Source organism: Heteronotia binoei, chromosome 1, assembly GCF_032191835.1.
Source record: "Heteronotia binoei isolate CCM8104 ecotype False Entrance Well chromosome 1, APGP_CSIRO_Hbin_v1, whole genome shotgun sequence".
In the NCBI taxonomy this organism is placed as follows: Eukaryota; Metazoa; Chordata; class Lepidosauria; order Squamata; family Gekkonidae; genus Heteronotia; species Heteronotia binoei.
Window position 1 is genome coordinate 158,430,659 of NC_083223.1, and position 18,990 is coordinate 158,449,648.

Below are 18,990 nucleotides of genomic sequence, written 5' to 3' on the forward strand. Positions count from 1 at the left end.
ACCTCCAACACAAATGCTGAAGGCCGGCAAATAAGAGGCAGGATCAAATCCACATTAATTCATCACATTCACCAAAAGTCAAGCTGTTTCACAGAAATAATTTCTTCCCCTTTACATAACCCCAGTCCATTAATCAGGACCTCTTGGAAATTAATTATGGTGTGCTTATACACAAAGCATCCTATTGCATTAATATTCCTGCTAGAGCTAGGCTCATATTAGCATTTTTTACTAAAAGACTTGTCCCTCATATTGTTGACTGCTTCCAACAGTTCCCATCCTATTGTGCTTAACACATCTTGTCCCCATCCTGAGACTTCCCCTCCTTTCATTATTTGGACATACTCCCAGTACTTGGGAACCTCCTCCTTTACCATCTGCCAATCAGAGAGCACACTAGTTATCTGGACCATCTCTGACAACACGTTCCCATGCATTATCTTAAGTCTGCCACCTGTCGGCACATAGGGTGGCCTCCCCAGCAGAGCCCAGGACTTTTGCATTGCAGACCCCACTCTGTGGAATGGCCTCCCTGAAGAGGATGGGAAGTCCTTGTTGGAGAGCTTCACAAGGTGCTGCAAGGCTTGTTTTATTGTCAGGGCTTTTGATGTGTTAACAGCAGGCATCGAGAGGGGAAGTATTTCTGTTTTTAAAATTTATTTGGTTTTAATTTGTAATGTTTTAATTATCTCTTGTAAGCTGCCTTGAGCCAAAGGAAAGGTGGGGCACAACATTTTAATTAATAAACAGTTTAATCTTGATTTATCTTCATTCCTTCTGAATATGCTCAGCTAGGCAGCTGTAACTTCTTACTTCACCTTCTTGCTCTTTTTGGCCTCTTACTTCTTCTTGAGTGATATATGTTGTGCCCTATATTTAATGAGTTGAGGGCTAATCTGGTCACCCTTTTACTTAAAAATATAGAATTGCTGAGTGTGCGAGCCCAAGTGTCATAGCTGCTGCTGGATACAAATGATCGTGTCATCCTCTCCGTGGCAAATTCATAGCTGCAATAATGTACAAGAGAAATAATACTGAGAAAGGTCTTTTAAAATAATTCTTGATTATAACTTCTGCTTGAGGCAATAGCCGCATAAGCAGAGATGGATGGGTGGACAGAGATATTGTGTGGGGTTTTTGGAATAACACAGGGATTGTTATATTGTTGTATGCCTGATATTATCATGACTGTAATATTATTTCCCACAATAAAACTTGGATTTCACCATATTTCCAGGTCTCAGTGGCCTTTTCAAGCTCACCTGATGATTTTATCACTTTGTTGAACAATGTCCTGGTTACTGTTTGTGTGGACCACCCTTCAATCCATATGCAAAACTTAAGGCACCTCTTAGTAAAGAAGTAAAAGTCAACATTTTGTACACATTTTGCCTTTTCCCCAGATTGGAGTGAAAACAAACACAGCCTGTCTCTTATGAACAGGGTAGATTTGTCTAAAAACATTCTACACTGCCTGATAAATTTAAACCTTTTATCCCAATACCACTATTTCATGGACATACAGAGGCTCTACAGTTCTGCCTGCAGGGGGATTGACATAAATAAACAAGTCCATTCCCCCCCACCACCATTTTTAGATACTTCCTAAATAAAGGAGCATACTAATTTGTTACCATAGCAACATATTGATTTAAATCCAGTGTTTTTATACAATTTCAGAGGCTTGTACATATAAGTTTTGTAAATATTTAAAATATTTTTGCCGCTGAAGAAAATTGTATCAAACACACTGAATGTTGTCAGTGCTGTTAATATTGATTATAGAGATGGTCTATTTTACAAGATACAGCCACGGGTTGGATCCCACTATGCAACAGTGGAAGAAAACAATCACTTGATGTATTTCTATTTGCACAAGGAATTCTGTAAGTACTACTGTAAGATCAACCATGGAGTTTCATTTCTGATCTATGTTGCTTCGACAAAAACACAAAAAAATTATTTGAGGCAGCCATTATACTCCAATCTAGAAGTGTGATATGATTTATCAAAGGTTGTTATCAGTGTGTGGGAGCATGGAGTGCTGCTGAAATATACTTTGCCATTAGTCTTGTGCAAGCAGAAATGGGATAAAGTTGATGCTGCATGAGTCACTTGCTGTTATTTTCTTGAATTTACACTTGTGCAAGTGCTCTTGTATGAATGGACATGTTCTATAGAATCTAACTTCATGACAGGTTGGATGGAATAAATATGAGACAGATGCTGGTTATGACAAATGGTTCCTGGGATTCCTTTCTCCTTTGGTCTGCCCTCTTCCCCTTGGTTATATAACTACGTAGCCCCACAACAGTAAATAATCTCAACCAGAATTAACAGCTGGTAATAGCTACTGAGCATATCACAAGTTACGCAGATGGATCATTGCATGATGCTTCTGACAACTTACCCAGTCCCAGGCCCCAGTAAGTAGTCATAATAAAAATACATGAACTACTGTGCTGTATCTAGATCCCAGTAGGCAGCCGTGTTGGTTTGAAGCAATAGAACAATTCCCATTTTGTCTGATGAAGTCTGCTTAAGAGCATACGAAAGCTTACATTCTGAATAAAACTTAGTTGGTCTTAAAGGTGCACTTGTCTACTGCTTTGTTTTACTGTGCTGTATCATGAGTGATGAAGATTTTTCCTCACAGTTCTTTGTTTACAAAGACAATAAGCTTTTTATAAATTCCTAGCAGGGAGAGCCAGTTTGGCGTAGTGGTTAAGTACATGGACTCTTATCTGGGAGAAAAGGGTTTGATTCCCCACTCCTCCACTTGCAGCTGTTGGAATGGCCTTGGGTCAGCCGTAGCTCTGGCAAAGGTTGTCCTTGAAAGGGTAACTGCTGTGAGAGCCCTCTCAGCCCTACCCACCTCACAGGGTGTCTGTTGTGGGTGGGAAGATAAAGGAGATGGTGAGCCGCTCTGAGATTCGGAGTGGAGTGGATATAAATCCATCATCATCATCATTACAAACTCAGTTTTTAGAAGTGTATGTTTACATTAAATCCAGACTTTCTTTAAGTCTGGATTTGTAAGCCACCCTGAGTCCGCTTGCGGAGAGGGCGGGATATAAATGTAAATAAATAAATAAATAAATAAATAAATAAATAAATAAATAAATAAATAAATAAATAAATAAATTTAAAACCAGGTTATGTTAAAAAGAGAAAATGATAGCTTAAATTTATTTTCCTTGATTTCCTGCCAGTTTTTCTGCAGTTTTTGGGGAAATTGCTGCAAAGCTTGAATGTCTGCAGCATGGGAGGGAAAGTTTGGATATTCGCAATCCCACCCACATGGCAGCCATTTACCCTGCCTTTGCCTTCACAATGGTCATTTTCTCCCCTCTGCTACTGGGGGAGGATACTTTTTAAAAAATAAATAAATAAATAAATCTCCAGCACCTTTTTTTGAAGAGATCTCCTTCCTTTTATATATCCAGGAAAAGGCCAGAGAGATTTTTTTTTAAATGAAAGATGCAAATTCAGAGTTCCTGATACACAAATTGTTATAACAATATTCAATTGCCGATTTAAAAAAAAAACGTTAAAAGCCCTAGTGGCGCAGGGGTAGGCTTGCCAGGTTCCCACTGAGGAATCCCATGCCCCTGATGGGATGGGGGGAAATAAAAATTGCCATAGTCATGATGCGTTATGTCACTTCCTGGGGGAAACTCATAATGACAAAATGCCACTGCAATGGCAGCACCCCCACCCCTGGCTGGCAACCCTATGCTGGGGAGATAGCTGCTTCCAGGGGACTGGGGCGACAACTTAAATTTTCTCTTAGGGCCTCAAAAACATACAGCTAGCAAAATAGGCTCCAGTCCATAAACATGAGAATAAAAGTTGGTTAGTCTTTAAGATACCATGAGACTTCTGTTTACATTTCCTAACATCACTGGTGCCAGTGTCAACCATACATGCAGCCTCTTTCCCCACACTAGGTGCATCCACATGGGATGTAATGCATCAGGAAGACAACTCATCATGTAGGTAATGCACCCTTCACAAACCGTCTACATTTACCATTATCAAACATGCCACCCCAAAGGCATATACTTCATTTGTCACCTGAAAAATGGGTTCTGTCGTCATGATCATTTTCCTTTCCCACCTTAAGGCATACATCTTCCAGCTCAGAACTGGACCTCTTTTGAATGTCCCTGAGTATCCTGTGTCAGCTTTACTCAGTGTTTTTGAGACCAACCTTGATATCAAAGGAACAAACTCATCCCTTCAGAGCCAACAGAATCATAATACTAAGAACACACGCCAAACTTCTGCCCATGAACATGTGACATGGTACAAGACATTGGGCAGTCTCCATAGAAAAAGCAGAACAAAGCCTTGGTGCAAAGTAAAAATGTTTATTTTTTTTTAAAGTTTGTCAACTTTTAAATGCATATAATTTATTGTAGATTGCTTTACCATGCAAATTTTGCAAGCATTTACGTATGCATTTACAGCACATATCTACCCCTGAAGTCACAGTCAGTGGAAATTGAGGGAAGCATGAGAGGAAAAGTCTCCATGCAGTTCTTACCTGTCCTCTACTGCAGAGGTCCCCAACCACCAGGGTGTGGACCGGTACCGGTCCGTAGCCTGCTAGCAACCAGGCCCCAGAGGAAGGCAAAAGCGCCACACTCCCTCCCCTTGCCAAGGACCCAGGCAGATGAAAGAGGCAACATGGTCTTGCTCTGAGGCAGGCAGGCAGCCTCGGAGCGAGGTAAAACAGCCCCACTGCTCCTTCTGCCTGCCCAGGACCCAATCAGCTGATTGATGGGGGTCTTTAAATGGGAAGGGGAGGCAGATTGGCCTTCTGTTGTCTGGCCACTTAGCGGGGAGGTGGCAGAAACAGCCCCAGTCTCCCTCTCCCCATTTAAAGACCCCCATATGAGGCAGGGATGGGGCGCAGGGGGGCAGCAAAACCCTCAGCACCGCCCCCCCCCATCTGTGGGAAAATTGTCTTCCACAAAACCGGTCTCTGGTGCCAAAAAGGTTGGAAGGCACTGCTCTACTGGAGCAGAGAAGTTGGCATGAAAGAAAGGGGGGGATCACTCATTGCCTTCCTGGGGTCCTTGTGGCAGCACAGTGAGTGGATTGCCCCCTCACCACAGAAACGATTGTGAGGGCTGGGAATCTGGCACAGCCCCCCATACCTTTACCATAGCACTGTGAGGCAGAATACCACCCCCCCCATGAAATTTTTATAGGTTCCCGTTTGTACGGGATTCATTGCCTCATTTGCACTTTGAGATTTTTCCCTTCTCTTCATTAATCTACTTTAAATGTACGAATCAGAAACTAAATATGGCATTACTTTTGCAATAACGAAGGAGGAGGACAAAGAATCCTTGTGCTGCATAAGCAATTCCAGTTCCAAGTGTTTCCAGTTTTGATAGCATGCAAGACCATCCCATTCATCCTAATTATGCTTTTACTGTGCTTCATGCTAGTTCTGACCTGTAAGGCCTTTACAAGATGCTGCAATAACTACTGAGGTGCAAGCTTCTAGTCATCTTCCCAGCCCTAGTTTTTGCTAGGTCTACTTGCACACACTCCAGCAAATACCAGAGGAGATGGTATCAGCCTGCTTGTCTCTTAAAATCAACCAGGTTTATTTGAAAAATGCTTTCAACTGCAAGTCAAGAAAGCAGTATCAGTATTCACCGTAAGCCCTTCTTGATAAGCATTCTGATAAAGCTCAAATGTTGCTAAAACATGCTGAGAAATGTGAGCCTCAAAATTGGCTTCTTACCTTTTTGGCTGCTTATGCAATTTCTGCTGCCTCCATATTCATAAAGTTGAAATTACCTCTAAGAAGTCTTGCATTTTACATAACAATCCTCTCTCATCACCACCACAAAGCACCCAGATCCAGCAAGGTTTCCCCACTCTCACAACACAGCCTGGCTTCCTTCACTGACCCTTACCTCATTAGCATACTAGATGGATATACAAAGCATAACCAAGTTCTTGGCTTTTGATCATTACAACCAACCAATCACATGGGATCCCTTAATAATTGATGTATAGCACTGATACACTTAGAGTGTCACAGGGGCATCTTAGCTCCTCCCCCTGCATGACAGTTTCTCACCTGAACTGATAATTTCCTGAAGTACACCTAGAGCAGAGGTAGGTAACCCCTGGCAAGTGTGCCAAACTGCGGCTCACCAGATCAACAGGCAAGGCCTGTTCTCTGTCCAAGTGGTCCAGGTGAGCTCAAGGCACAGGGCAGTGCAGCTGTGGTCAGCCCAATCTCAGTGTGCTCGGGCAAATCGAATCTTTGCCCCTCCCCCTACTTTTTTTTGTTTGCTGGAACATCACATTCTTCCTAGGCAGATGTTATGGTGTTTTTGGCACTCGAGCCCAAAATCCTGACCTAAACCTTAATCTGATACAGGCTCACCAGAAGTCAGCCCCAAGAACCTGTAAATCATAGCAGACTTTATCTGAGCTACAACCGAGGACATTTTTGCTGAACTTCCACTGTTCACCCCAAAATCTGTGCGGTCAGGAAGTCAGACTTCCTGGTGTAAACCACACCTTAAAAAAAAAGTCTGAAAATATCATGCTAACCCACCTCATCTTTTGCAAGATGCCATGATGTACAGATACTATTCTCTTTGGAGAAAACTCTTCTCCCATCATTTAAAGAGTTGTTCCACAAGTTAAAACATTTAAGAATTTACCTGCTGTGCACCCTACAAATATGTGGATCGATACTATTTTTTTTACAGGTGGGACCTGGGGCCAATAGACAAGCACGGTGACGCGCATCATACAAATGGGCCAAAGAAAGAGTGGATTCTCTCCCGCACACACATTGCAGGATACTCCTACTCCTAGGTACCAGCGCTGTACCAACTTGTTTTGAAGGGAAGGAATCTCCAGAGCTTCCACTCCTGGAATATCCCCCCCACACACCGTTTTTGAACCGTGTTGTCCACCCAGCTACCAGTGTGGCGGTTCCCATCGCCATGCCCATGTCCTCTTTCCATCCCTGCACAAAGACTCACCCTTGCACACCGGAACGGAGCTTGAGATTCAAGCACGGCGAATGCAGAAGCAGCGGCACGAAGCAGCACTGCTCACGCCCCGGCTACGGCCAAGACCGTGTTGAGGCACATGTCTAGGAGGCTCCCGGCCACTGACTGCACGAGAGGAAAAGCTCTGCGGTGGGGCTGGAGAGCATGCCTGGAGGCTCCCTCTGGGCCCGTCACGCCCCCTAGCCACGTTCCCTTCACAAGATGAGCCCGGACCCACGAAGCTCGCCCACTCGCCCAGCCCAGCCCCTCTTTCTTGCTAAGGCTGATCCCCCCCACCGGCTCCCTCCAGCCTTTGGGGGCGCGCGCGCGTTCCCACGCTTCCCCGACCAAGAGGAATTCCAGTTCGTGACGTCAGTGGGGGAAGGAGCGCGCTTCGAATCTTCGGGCTCCTCCTGCCCCCTCCCCCTCCCCCTCCCCGGGGATGGAGAGTCAAAGCGAGCCTCGCCTGCTTAGCAGGAGGAGAGCGGAACAGAAGATTTTGCCCCACGTTTACCAGGAAGGGGAGGGGGTGACTGTGTGGTAGTTCCTGTGTGACCGTGTCTCAGCAGAAATGCAGCCGGTAGCGCCTGGGGGCTTTTGGTTTGGTCTTTTGTGCGCCGTGTCTGCTGCTCACTGATAGAAAGAGCCCCAAGCCCGTACAAGAGCTTTTTTAAAAAGTCAGGGCCACCCCACATATCCCCACAACACTGTCACGCTTTCGAGGCCCCAGAAGGCTTTCGTGCTCGCCCGCTCTCCCGCTCCCCCCCGCACACGCCACGAAGCGACGATTCCGGACATGCTACAAGAGTCTCTCTGGCTGCAATTCCAAGAGCCTTTCGGTGACTCTTAAAATGGAACAGCAGCAGCCCATTCGGAAGAGTCTCGAAGCGGGGAGCGGCGGGAGTGGTCTCGTGCGCTGAGCCAGCACCCAATGAAGCCGGGTGGTCCGCTCGCCATCTGCACCTTAACGTCCGAATAAGCGGGATGGTCGATTGTAGTAAAATAAAACAAGCTGTACGATGCCACTGGCCTTCTCTGTTATTTTTCTTCAAGCCTAATAAAGAAAATTAGCATGTTGTTTCATGATGTCTCGGTGCATAATCTAATGAATCTGAATAAGGCAACTGTGGTTTTCCCGTTTTTCACTTCACAACACAGCTGTGTACTCCGATTAGTGCTAAAGCGAAATTCGATTAACTGCTGGTTCTTATATTTTGCCAAGTTAGTTATTTTACCCTCTCTCAGCAACCTGAAATCTCTCTGCAAATGGTGCTGAAAACTGCCCTCAAGTCATAGCTGATTTATGGCAACCCTTCAGGAGGTTTTCAAAGCAAGAGGCATTCAGAGGTGGTTTGCTATTGCTTCCTTATGCCAAGGGACCCTGGCATTCCTTGGGAGTCTCCCATTTAAAAACGAACCAGGGTTGATCTTGCTTAACTTCCAAGATCTGACTAGATTGAGCTAGCCTGGACTGTCTGGGTCAGGGATTTTTTTTATGTGCAGCACCAAAATAAGCCTTTCAACACATTCTTGATATATAACCCTTAAAACTGCAGCTATAACTGCATCCATCTAACCATCTAACCATCCATGATGGGCCAACTATTTGTCAAGTGCATGGAATGCACCTGTAAGCAAATGGGAGAGCTCCATTTGGCCACCTCCATAGGGGGAAGTGGATGGAACCTGAGGAAGCAAGGTTTGGTGAGGGGACGTACTTTAATGGGGTATAATGCCATAGAACTCACCTTCCAAAGTAGCCATTTTTCTCTCCTGGTGAACTGAAATCTGTCACTTGGAGATCTGTTGTAATAATGGAAGATCTCTACCCACTCAGTGGAGACCAGCAACCTTACCTAACATGGGATTAAAGTAAATTTTAAAAACAAACAGTTGCTTCACTTGTTGTCTTGGGTTCTAATAGTTTACAACATTCACTTTGATACATAAAATAAAAAAAAATACAAGGCCATGTGGGTTCAACAAAGTTTATGATTTTTTCATTATCAAATGTAGATTTGCTAAATAGGGAAAGGCCGTCTACTCTGAATATATAATTTAACATGACAAGTGAAGGGTGAGTAAGCTGCTCCACACTTAGAAGGAACCATGTTTGCTACAGCTACACAGATGTGTGAAGGAGAGATGAGTGTTCCTAAACTGTACCTGATGGACACTATTAAACGAAGCTTAAGTCCTTATTTCTACTACAGGAAGCAAGAGTAGAGCCAGCAAATATAAGTGCTTCACAATGTGTTTTCCATCAAGCTACTCTAGATGCAGTGATAAAAATGTTTATTCAGTTTGGCTGTAGGCAACAGGAAGAAAATGGAGGCAAGTGTTGCCATCTCTGCCCATTTTCAAAAGGTTCAGATCCATATATTTTTACAATAACACTTATACTTTTAGCACCAAACTAATCTGTGGTTTTAAATTCTGGTTTTATTGATGTTTTAATGTTTAACTGATGAATAATTGTAAATTGGGGTGTTTTATTTTGTTTTATTATTGTACTACTATATACTGTATTTTATATTATGTGAGCCGCCCTGAGCCTGCTCCAGGGCGGGATATAAATTAAATATTATTATTATAGTCTTTTATATGGGTATTCCTTTTAAGCACAGTCCATAACACTCAATATACAAATGTCCTTACAGTCACCAACCCACTCAATACTTGATGTTGATTGCAGCAGTCTTAGGTAAATCCAAACAATGTGGGTGATGAATACTGTAGTAGTAAATTTCCTTCACTCACAGTGTGGTGAGAAAGTCTATTTCTTTTTCTCGCAACATGTGGCAACATGCACCCCAGGCTCTAAAGCATGTTTCTATAAAGAAATCTTCTTATCGCAATTATCAATGGGAACTAACATAATTTTTAAAAATGAAAACTACATAAGCATATGAATACTAGTATTGAAATTATTAATGCAGAAAACAAATAAAACTCACCCAGTGGTCAAGGCTGCAGCTCACACCAGCAATATGCTAAACTTAACTGACACCAAGAGTTCTCATGTTGCAGCCTTGCAGCAGCACTATTTTATGTTCACAAATGTTAGGCACCTCCTTACAATTTAAAGTTACATTACTTCATTCATGGAATCCTTTTATACAAACCTAGATGAATCCAAAGACACATTTAAACCCAAAGGGGTCAATGTCTGAAATTACTATATAAAAAAGAAGGCTTCTTTTTGCAGCAATATTTTAGAAGAATTTTCCAGCTTTTTAGAAGAATTTTTAGAAGAATTTAGAAGAATTTTTCCAGCTTACAATTTAAAGCTACATTGCTTCATTCATGCTCTTTTATACAAAAACAGATAAATCCAAAGACACATTTAAACCCAATGGGGTCAATGTCTGAAACTTATGTATTAAAAATACTTTTTGTAGCAATATTTTGGCAGAATTTTCCAAGTTGAAACGATGATTTCCAAGTATATACACCACAGTGCATTCTATATCTTCATAAGAATGGTTAAACGCTATACATTGGAAAATAATTGGGGCCTCCTGCACCCCATGTTTAATATGTGATCTATGTTCCAGGAAACAGACCCTAAGGCTCCGCATGCTTGATCCAATATAAAATTTATCACAGGGACATCTTAAGGCTTATATTTTTTCATCTCACATGTACTAAACTGCATCAATTTCCATGTAAAACATTGAACCTGAGCTCTTTAAGTTCCATATTCTTGGAACAGATTAAACATTTTCCACATTTTAAATGCCCTGTGTGTATACAAGATCTATTTTCCAATTCCCTCCATATATCTGAATATGTCCTGTAGATTTTTATATTTTTTTCCAACCTATAACTGGAAAAGTGGAGTACCCAGATAAGTTATGCCAATGTTTGCGGAGTATGGCCTTGATATGGGAAGATCTGCTTGAAAATTGAAAGGCAAAAGTTAAAGATGTTTCTTTTTTGGAATTGACATTTCTGATCCTGCAATAACTCACACCTATCTTTAATACTTTAACTTTTGCTGCTTGAATCAAAGATTCTGGATAGCCCCTGAACTTAAACTGTCATCCCAGCCTGTCACTATCTCTAACATAGTTAATTTGTCTAGATGAGTTACGCTTCACTCTTAAAAAATGTCCATAGGGAAGATTGGTTTTGATATTGGGTGTTTGTGTGCGGGAAGAATCAAAATGTAACAGAGAATTGTGATCAGTGGCCTTGAAGTATAATTTAACCCCTAATTTTCCAGTCCTACTAAAGTGTCCAGAAAGTTAATCATGTTATAATTGCTATTCAAATCAAATTTCATAGCTGGATGTACAGTTTTACACCATTGCACAAACTCCTGAAGTTTCTCAACCTTTTTGCAGACACAGAAAATGTATCAATTATCTAAAATGTTTAGAAATATGTTCAAAAAAGGGATTGCTATGTTGATCCAAAATGTATTGCTCCTCAAAGTGTTCCAAATAGGAGTTTGTTAGATGTATTGAGAGATAATAAATCTCAGTAATGAAATGTATGTTGTTCTTAAGAACAAGTGGTGACCTAACCTGCAATACCTCACATTGCTGCCACTACTGGGCCAGCATGGCTCCCACCCGCCTTTTCCCTCATCACCACTGCCACCACCTGACTCCCTGACAGCAGAGGGGGCAGTGAGGACTTGGGCACTTTCCCACCTGATTCACTTGATTGCTGGTGCAGCGGGCTGGCTTGGCAGGGGGGCAAGCCGCCCCCATACCATCCATGCTGGACCAGTAAGCAAGTTTGCTGGCTGTGGGGGCAGCAAGAACATCTGCATCCCCACCAAAATCCTTCACTGCTGGTTCGGGGGGGGGGGACGAGACCCACAAGGGGATCCTGTCTCCCAGCTTCACTGGGTTCATGAGCCTGATTGCAGTTGTGGTGGTATCCGGAAGCTGCTCAAAGCCCAGAACAGCTTCCAGTGTCTACCTTGGCTGGGCCTGGAGTGGTTTCCAGCATTGGCTGGGCCCAGAATGGCTACCAGAGTCTGCCACCAAGTGCAGAACAACTCTTAATGACTGTCACAGATCCATGTGTTGTCTGTGCACGCACAAGCAATGCTATTTTATGTTGGGGAAATTTAAAGATACCAATGTATTTTCATTTAGATTTCAGATTTTTCTGCATACCTGGGGTCTGCAGGAAAATCTTTTTAGCATCAGAGTGGTTAATATATCCACAAATGGAGGTATAACATTTACTCTTTTGTTCCTTTATCTTTTTCTTGGCTGAGCAGCCCCCTTTTTTTCTTTCTCTGTCTGTCCTACCCAGTTGTTTAAATATATATAGATACTGAGGGACTGACTAAAATTCTTCTTTTTTTCTTTGTCTGATAATGGCACATAGAGGCTGATGATAATTCAAAACTAAGAAACTTCTTTATTTCACTTTTGAGGGGAAATGATCAGGTAGGTGTCTGGTTTAGGACTTAGGTGAAAAGGCAACAGGAATGAGGTACCTTTGTATATATAACAATAAACAGTTTGTCACAAATAGCTGTTTAGTTTACAAACAGGTTTGTAAAAATGAGAGAATTTTCTTGGCAGTCTCTGTTTAAATAAACAACTATAAGATTCTTTGTCTCAAAGATTCTTAAGTTGGTAAAGGCAAGAACATTCACACATGTTCCAATATCCCTGATCCACTTGATAAGGGTCATCCCCTTTACTAGGAGCCATTTCCTTCAGGGAAGGGCCACTCGTCCCACTACCCTAACTGAGGATCCCTCTGCTTAACAGCCCATCACTGGCAACTATCATTCTTAACTGCCACTCCTGTCACTCTCAACTGTAGAATTCTGTTCAAATCAACTGTCACTCAAGGTTCTCAGACCAGGTTAGAGCATCAACCATTTACTGTGCATCACAAGGGACACACATAACTGTTAGATATATAGATACCAAACCAATTATAACAATAGACTGGAATCCAAAGACAACCCTACTCTGAAACAAAATGAAGTGGTTACTTCATGTGGCAGATTTAGGATTCAATTAAGAGTAGAATAATGGGAGACTGTTCTGATCTGTATAGCATAATCCAACAAGATGCAAGACCCACTGCAATGAAAGACCAGTGTCCTTGGATTGTGTAAAAAATGCCATTTAGTTTTACCACCTTAGGTGCTGAATTGTCTTCAGCAGTTCCCGCTGCCATAATGTATTTAACTTAACCTCTCATGGAAGAACCCTTTCTGTGCAGTAGCAACGAACATTTGCTTCAGATGAACACCACATTTTACTCAGTACACAAAGCTTTCTCAGTTGCTTTGCTAATCAGAAACATTCACGGTATCTTTTAAGTTTCACCAATTTGTTGATTTTTCTATTTGATGCTACCCCCTTGTTCTTTTTATATCTGTAATGGATTTCTCAGCAGCACTTCTCAAACCTTTCACACCTTTTACCCATATGATTCCCCCAACAGGAATAAAACTAGCTGTGGATGTGTGTGGCATTTTGAATATAAAAATGACACAAAGGGAAAAAGTTAAAATTTCTTCTTTTTCAGAATTGCAGCTACATGGTATGAAGATAACCTGAAAAAAGAACCACAACTTAAAACTAATATACTCAGTGACTTGACCTTACCACATTTTTCCAAGTCATTCAATTACCTTTCTTTACCAGTATCTCCTACCAACATGCCTATTATCTTCAAGTCTCCTTCCAGCTAGGTTTCAATAAGAATGGGCAGCCTCATGGATCCCAAGAAATGTTACTTGGATTTAGTTTAAAAATATTGAAAAGATTCTCACTAAGTGATTAATCAGTATCCCAAGGTCTCTTTTCTTTTCAACTTTCAGTCCAAGCAAACAGCATTTCTAGGGTTCAACTAGATAACACATGTGGGGCCAGTGCCCCCACCCAAACCATGTCATGTATAACACCAGGGAACTAATGTTCCCAAACTCTATGGGGTCAGATTCACAGTGCAGGAGGAGGACAGGCCAGTTTGGTGTAGTGGTTAAGAGTGGAGGACTCTAATCTGGAGCACTGAGTTTGATTTCCCACTCCTCCACATGCAGCTGATCTTGGGTCAGTCACAGTTCTCTCAGAGCTGTTCTCTCAAAAACAGTTCTCAAAGAGTTCTCTCAGTCCCACCTATTTCACTGGGACATGAGGAGAGGAAGGGAAGGAGACTGTAAGGTGCTCTGAGACTCCAAGTGATGGGTGGGGTATAAATCCAATCTCCTCTTTTTTCCTGGACTGTTTTTGCTGAACTGAAATGGCTCTTTGCCCCCTCTATTTGACTTTACAGCACTTGGGAACATTTGTTCACTGATATTACATAATAGAAGACAGGTTAGAGGATCCCTGGTGTGACCAGTGTCACTTGTATCACCTAGCTAAGCTCTCATTTGTCTGCCAGTGTAGTATATACTTTGAACCAACTTACTGGATCAGATTCTTGTTACTCCTGTTGCTCAGGCTAAAATTTTATGCAGTTTTCAGTCCTCCCCTGGATTTGTAACACCTCATAATTTGTATTACGTGGTTCCATAGAACTCCAGCTTCCTACCGAATTGTTATGAACAAGAGCATTTACTTCTCTAGCACATAGTCATGCCTTTTATCTTTTAGAAAAAGTTCTCATCACCACCTCAGAACATTTCTTAAACTGGGAGAAATAGTATAGCCATCTCTCATGTAGTGCTACATTCAACAATTTACTAAAATGAAAATCTAAACCAATAAGATCTGCTGCACTTTTGTTACCTTCTGGAAAAGGGCATGAATGACATGATTTATCCTTAGTGAACTGTTTTGTATGCCATCTGCTGTTGCCTTGCTTATCTTACTTAATGTTTGCTCTAGAGATGTTTGTTTGTTAATCTAATAGGTCCAACTGCAGCATGACTAGTAAATGCTAATCTAGCCTAAACAGTAAATTTTGTGTGCTAAAACACAGATTAAAGTAGTAGTTTGCCAGCAATTTTTCTGAGATGTCAGCCTGGCTTCCTCTCAGCTACTCTTTATGAAATGAACACATCAAAGATTCCAGCACTCTTTCAGTCCTAATTCTTGCACATTCCATCTGTCTACTTTTCATTTTTAAGGTGCCTCCTGTACAGAATTACAAGAACACTTGGCAATTCATTATTACTATTTTTGACAAGGAAACCACTTGCTTAAAGTTTGTAATGCTGCTCTGGGAATAAAGAGAGATGGAAAAAAAGAAGGAATCTTGACATCACAGTTGCCAGCCCTTCAGTTCACATCTGTTGCAAACTTTCAACATGAATCCTGGGGAAGATGTACATGTGATTGGGTGTGTGTGTGTGATTCCCCTCCAGAGCTCCCCAACCGCACTTTTTCTTTCTTTCTTTTTTGCAGTTTTAAAAAGTTTTATTGGTTTCAGAAAGAGTGAGGGTAGGGAGTACGGGGAATAGAAAGCACAATACATTTTGACCTTGTTCTGCATAAAAATACTTCCAAAAAGTACAAGCTTAGTTCTACAATACTTTCTTTACATAAATTGTCCCATATTATTATGTCTAAACTAAACATCATCCACATTTTAAAAATTTATAGCATAAATCTTTTGTTAAAGTTATCTATTAGTTTTGACAATTCCAGTAAAGGCAATTTTATAATATAAAACACGGGGGGGGGGGGGGGGGGATAAGTTCACACCAGAGAATCTTACGAGTCTTGAATGTCTAACCAGGAATAAAATTTCATCCAGTATTTTCTTGCTTCTTCTTTAGATTTCCCAGTCAACAGCTGGGATAGAAAGTTCAGCTCTGCTGTTTCCAGAATTTTTCCAACCAAGTCCATTTTTGTGGGAATTTCCTGAGATTTCCATCTCTGCGCCAAGAGATGGAAATAAATAAATATTGTTTTTCCAGCTCTTCTCTGGTTTTCAATTGATTATCCTTTCCCAACAGGTCATCTTACCTATAATTCTGATTTGATTTTAGGAGATTTGGATGAGTAAATGCTTCTACTGGAGAAACCCATTTTGGAATTTTTTGATAAATTCTGGTCTTTAGCCATGACCACATATGGTACAAGGATTTTCGAAACCAGTGATTCTTAAAATAGGAATGGCCTTCAAGTCTTTGATACCATAAATATGTATGCCGCCCCATAGTAAGATCATGTCCTTCTAACAACAATTGTCTCTTGTCATTCAGCAGTATCCAGTTTCTTACTCATAGAAGCGCAGAAGCTTTATAATACAATTGCCAATCTGGAAGGCCCATACCTGCTCTTAATTTAGAATCTTGCTGTGTGTATAATTCTAGGTTTTTTGCCTTGCCAAACATATTTAGCGACCATCTTGTTCAGTTCTTGAAAAAATCCACTATTTAAAAATATTGGAATAGTTTGAAACAGGAATAGTAACCTTGGGAGGATATTCATCTTTATTAAGGCTATTCTTCCCATTAAAGATAGGTTCAAGTCCTGCCATTTTTCCAAGTCTTTTTAAATTTCCTTAATTAGTTTGTCATAATTATCTGTTTTTAAGTTGCTACACTTATTTGAAATAACAACACCTAGATATTTGATTCTTTTTTCATACAAAACCCCTGATTTTTGCTGGAAGGATTGAATTTGTTCCATCGTCATATTCTTTGTCAGAAATTTTGTTTTATGGTAATTAATCTTTAATCCTGCCCAGTAACCAAATTGTTTAATCTTATTTACAAGACAGTCTACTGAGTCCATCGGTTGTTCTAGTATAAAGACTACGTCATCTATGAAGGCTCTGAGTTTATATTGTTCATCTTTTATCACAGTTCCCTTTATACTTGTATCTTCTCTTATTTGATTATTCAATACCTCTAGATATAAGATAAAAAGTAGAGGTGACAATGGACAGCCTTGTCTTGTACCTTTTTGAATGTTAATTACATCTGTTAGTTCGCCGTTCACTGTCACCCTTGCATTTTGTGAAGAATATATTGCTTCTACTGCTCTCAAGAAGTTTTCACCACATTCCATGCCTTTCAGTTGCTGTAGCATAAAATGCCAATGAACATTATCGAAGGCCTTCTCAGCATCTTGGCTGAAATTCTACAGATGACTCCCCAGAGGATGGAGGATGAGTTTGACCAAGTTAGAAGGGTGGCACTGAGCCACACAAGATGGAACAAACTTCCTAGTGAAGTGCATTTGAGGCTGGCAAGAAAAAAGATTAAAGATGACATCATTTAATAGCGAAATTGGTCTGCAATTTTTTACATTTGTGACATCTCTATCTTCCTTAGGTATCAATGAAATAACAGCTTCCTTCCATGTGTTTGGTATTTTCCCTTTTGTTCTTATCATGTTCATCAACTTCTACAATTTCGGTGTTAACTCATCTTTAAAGGTTTTAAAATATTTAGCTGTATATCCATCTGCCCCAGGTGCTTTTCCATTTTCCATTGCATTAATCGCTGCTTCAACTTCTATTTTTTCACTTGGATCATTTAAAACTTTTCGCACATTTTCAGTTAAGGGTTCTATTTTTTATCTTTTGTAAATACTCATCCATCTTTTCTTTCTGTATTTTAACACCTTTAAACAATTTGGCATAGTACTCAAAAATTATCTTTTTATTCCCTCTTGGGTAACCACCTCTCTTCCATCTACCACAATTTTATTAATAATTTTATTTTGTCTCTTTTTCTTCAGTTGCCAAGTCAAATACTTTCCAGGTTTATTTGCTCCCTTAAAAGATTTCTGCTGCAGTCTTTTCAAATTCCATTCCAATTCTTTATTTAACAAATGTCTCATTTGCGTTTGTAATATTGTAATTTCCCTTATAAGTTTCTTTTTCCCTGGCCTTTTTCTCAAGTCCCCTTCTTTTTTCTTTATTTCATTTTGAATGTCCAACAACTGTTTTTCTTTTGCTCTCTTATCTTTATTATTCAGAGTAATCAATATTCCTCTCATTACTGCTTTATAGGCATCCCAGACCACCTGAAATTCTATATCCTCTTTGTCATTCATTTGAAAGAAAGCTTTAGTTTCATTTTCTAGATATGTCACTATTTCTTTATTCTGTAGCAATTCTTCATTCAATCTCCATCTACTCAGCTTCTTAGACAATTTTGTAATCCACATTATTGGGTTATGATCAGCCCCAATTTTGGGTAAAATCTCTATTTTCCTTGTTATAAGACCTAAATCTTTAGTGCCCCACAACATGTCAATTTTGGAAAAAATTTTGTGTCTTGCTGAAAAAAAAGTATAGTCCCTAACTTCAGGGTTAAATTCCCTCCATATATCTTCCAAATTTTCTTGTTTGACCAATTCAAAAAAAGACTTTGGCAATTTTTTTTCTTTGCTGTTATTTTTTTTCCCTCCAGACCTGTCCAATGAGTTCTTAACTGTTCCATTAAAATCTTCCATTATCAAAACGGGGTCATGTCAGTTCATCAAGCTGTTGTATAATATCTTTTAAAAAAGCATCCTTTGCGCCATTAGGCGCATACAATCCCAATAACTTTTTTTCCCATTTAATATTGTCTCTACTGCTACAAATCTTCCATCTTTATCTTTAAACACTAATTTTGGCTCCAATTCTTGTTTAATATAAAAAACCACTCCCCTTTTCTTCTGTTCAGCCAATGAAAAAAATTCCACTCCCAATTGTTTGTTCCATAAAAAATTATAATCCTTTTGTTTAATATGCACTTCTTGCAAACAAATTATATTACAATTTTGTTTCTTAATCCAATGAAATGTTGCCCTTCTTTTTTGTGGTGAACTTAGTCCATTAACATTCCAAGACAATAATTTGTAATCCATCATGGTGCAAATTCTTTATTTTCTTCAAAAAAAAAGAGTTAACAGAGTTTCTAAGAGGAAAAGAGATACCCTACATTTGGCTGACGCCAGAAGGCCTTCTCTTCACCTACCAGGAGAACAGACATAGGATCAACTCCATTTTCAAAGCCCAGAATTTTTTGGAAAACATAAAGAAGAAAGAAAACAAAAGGATGAGGAGGAGG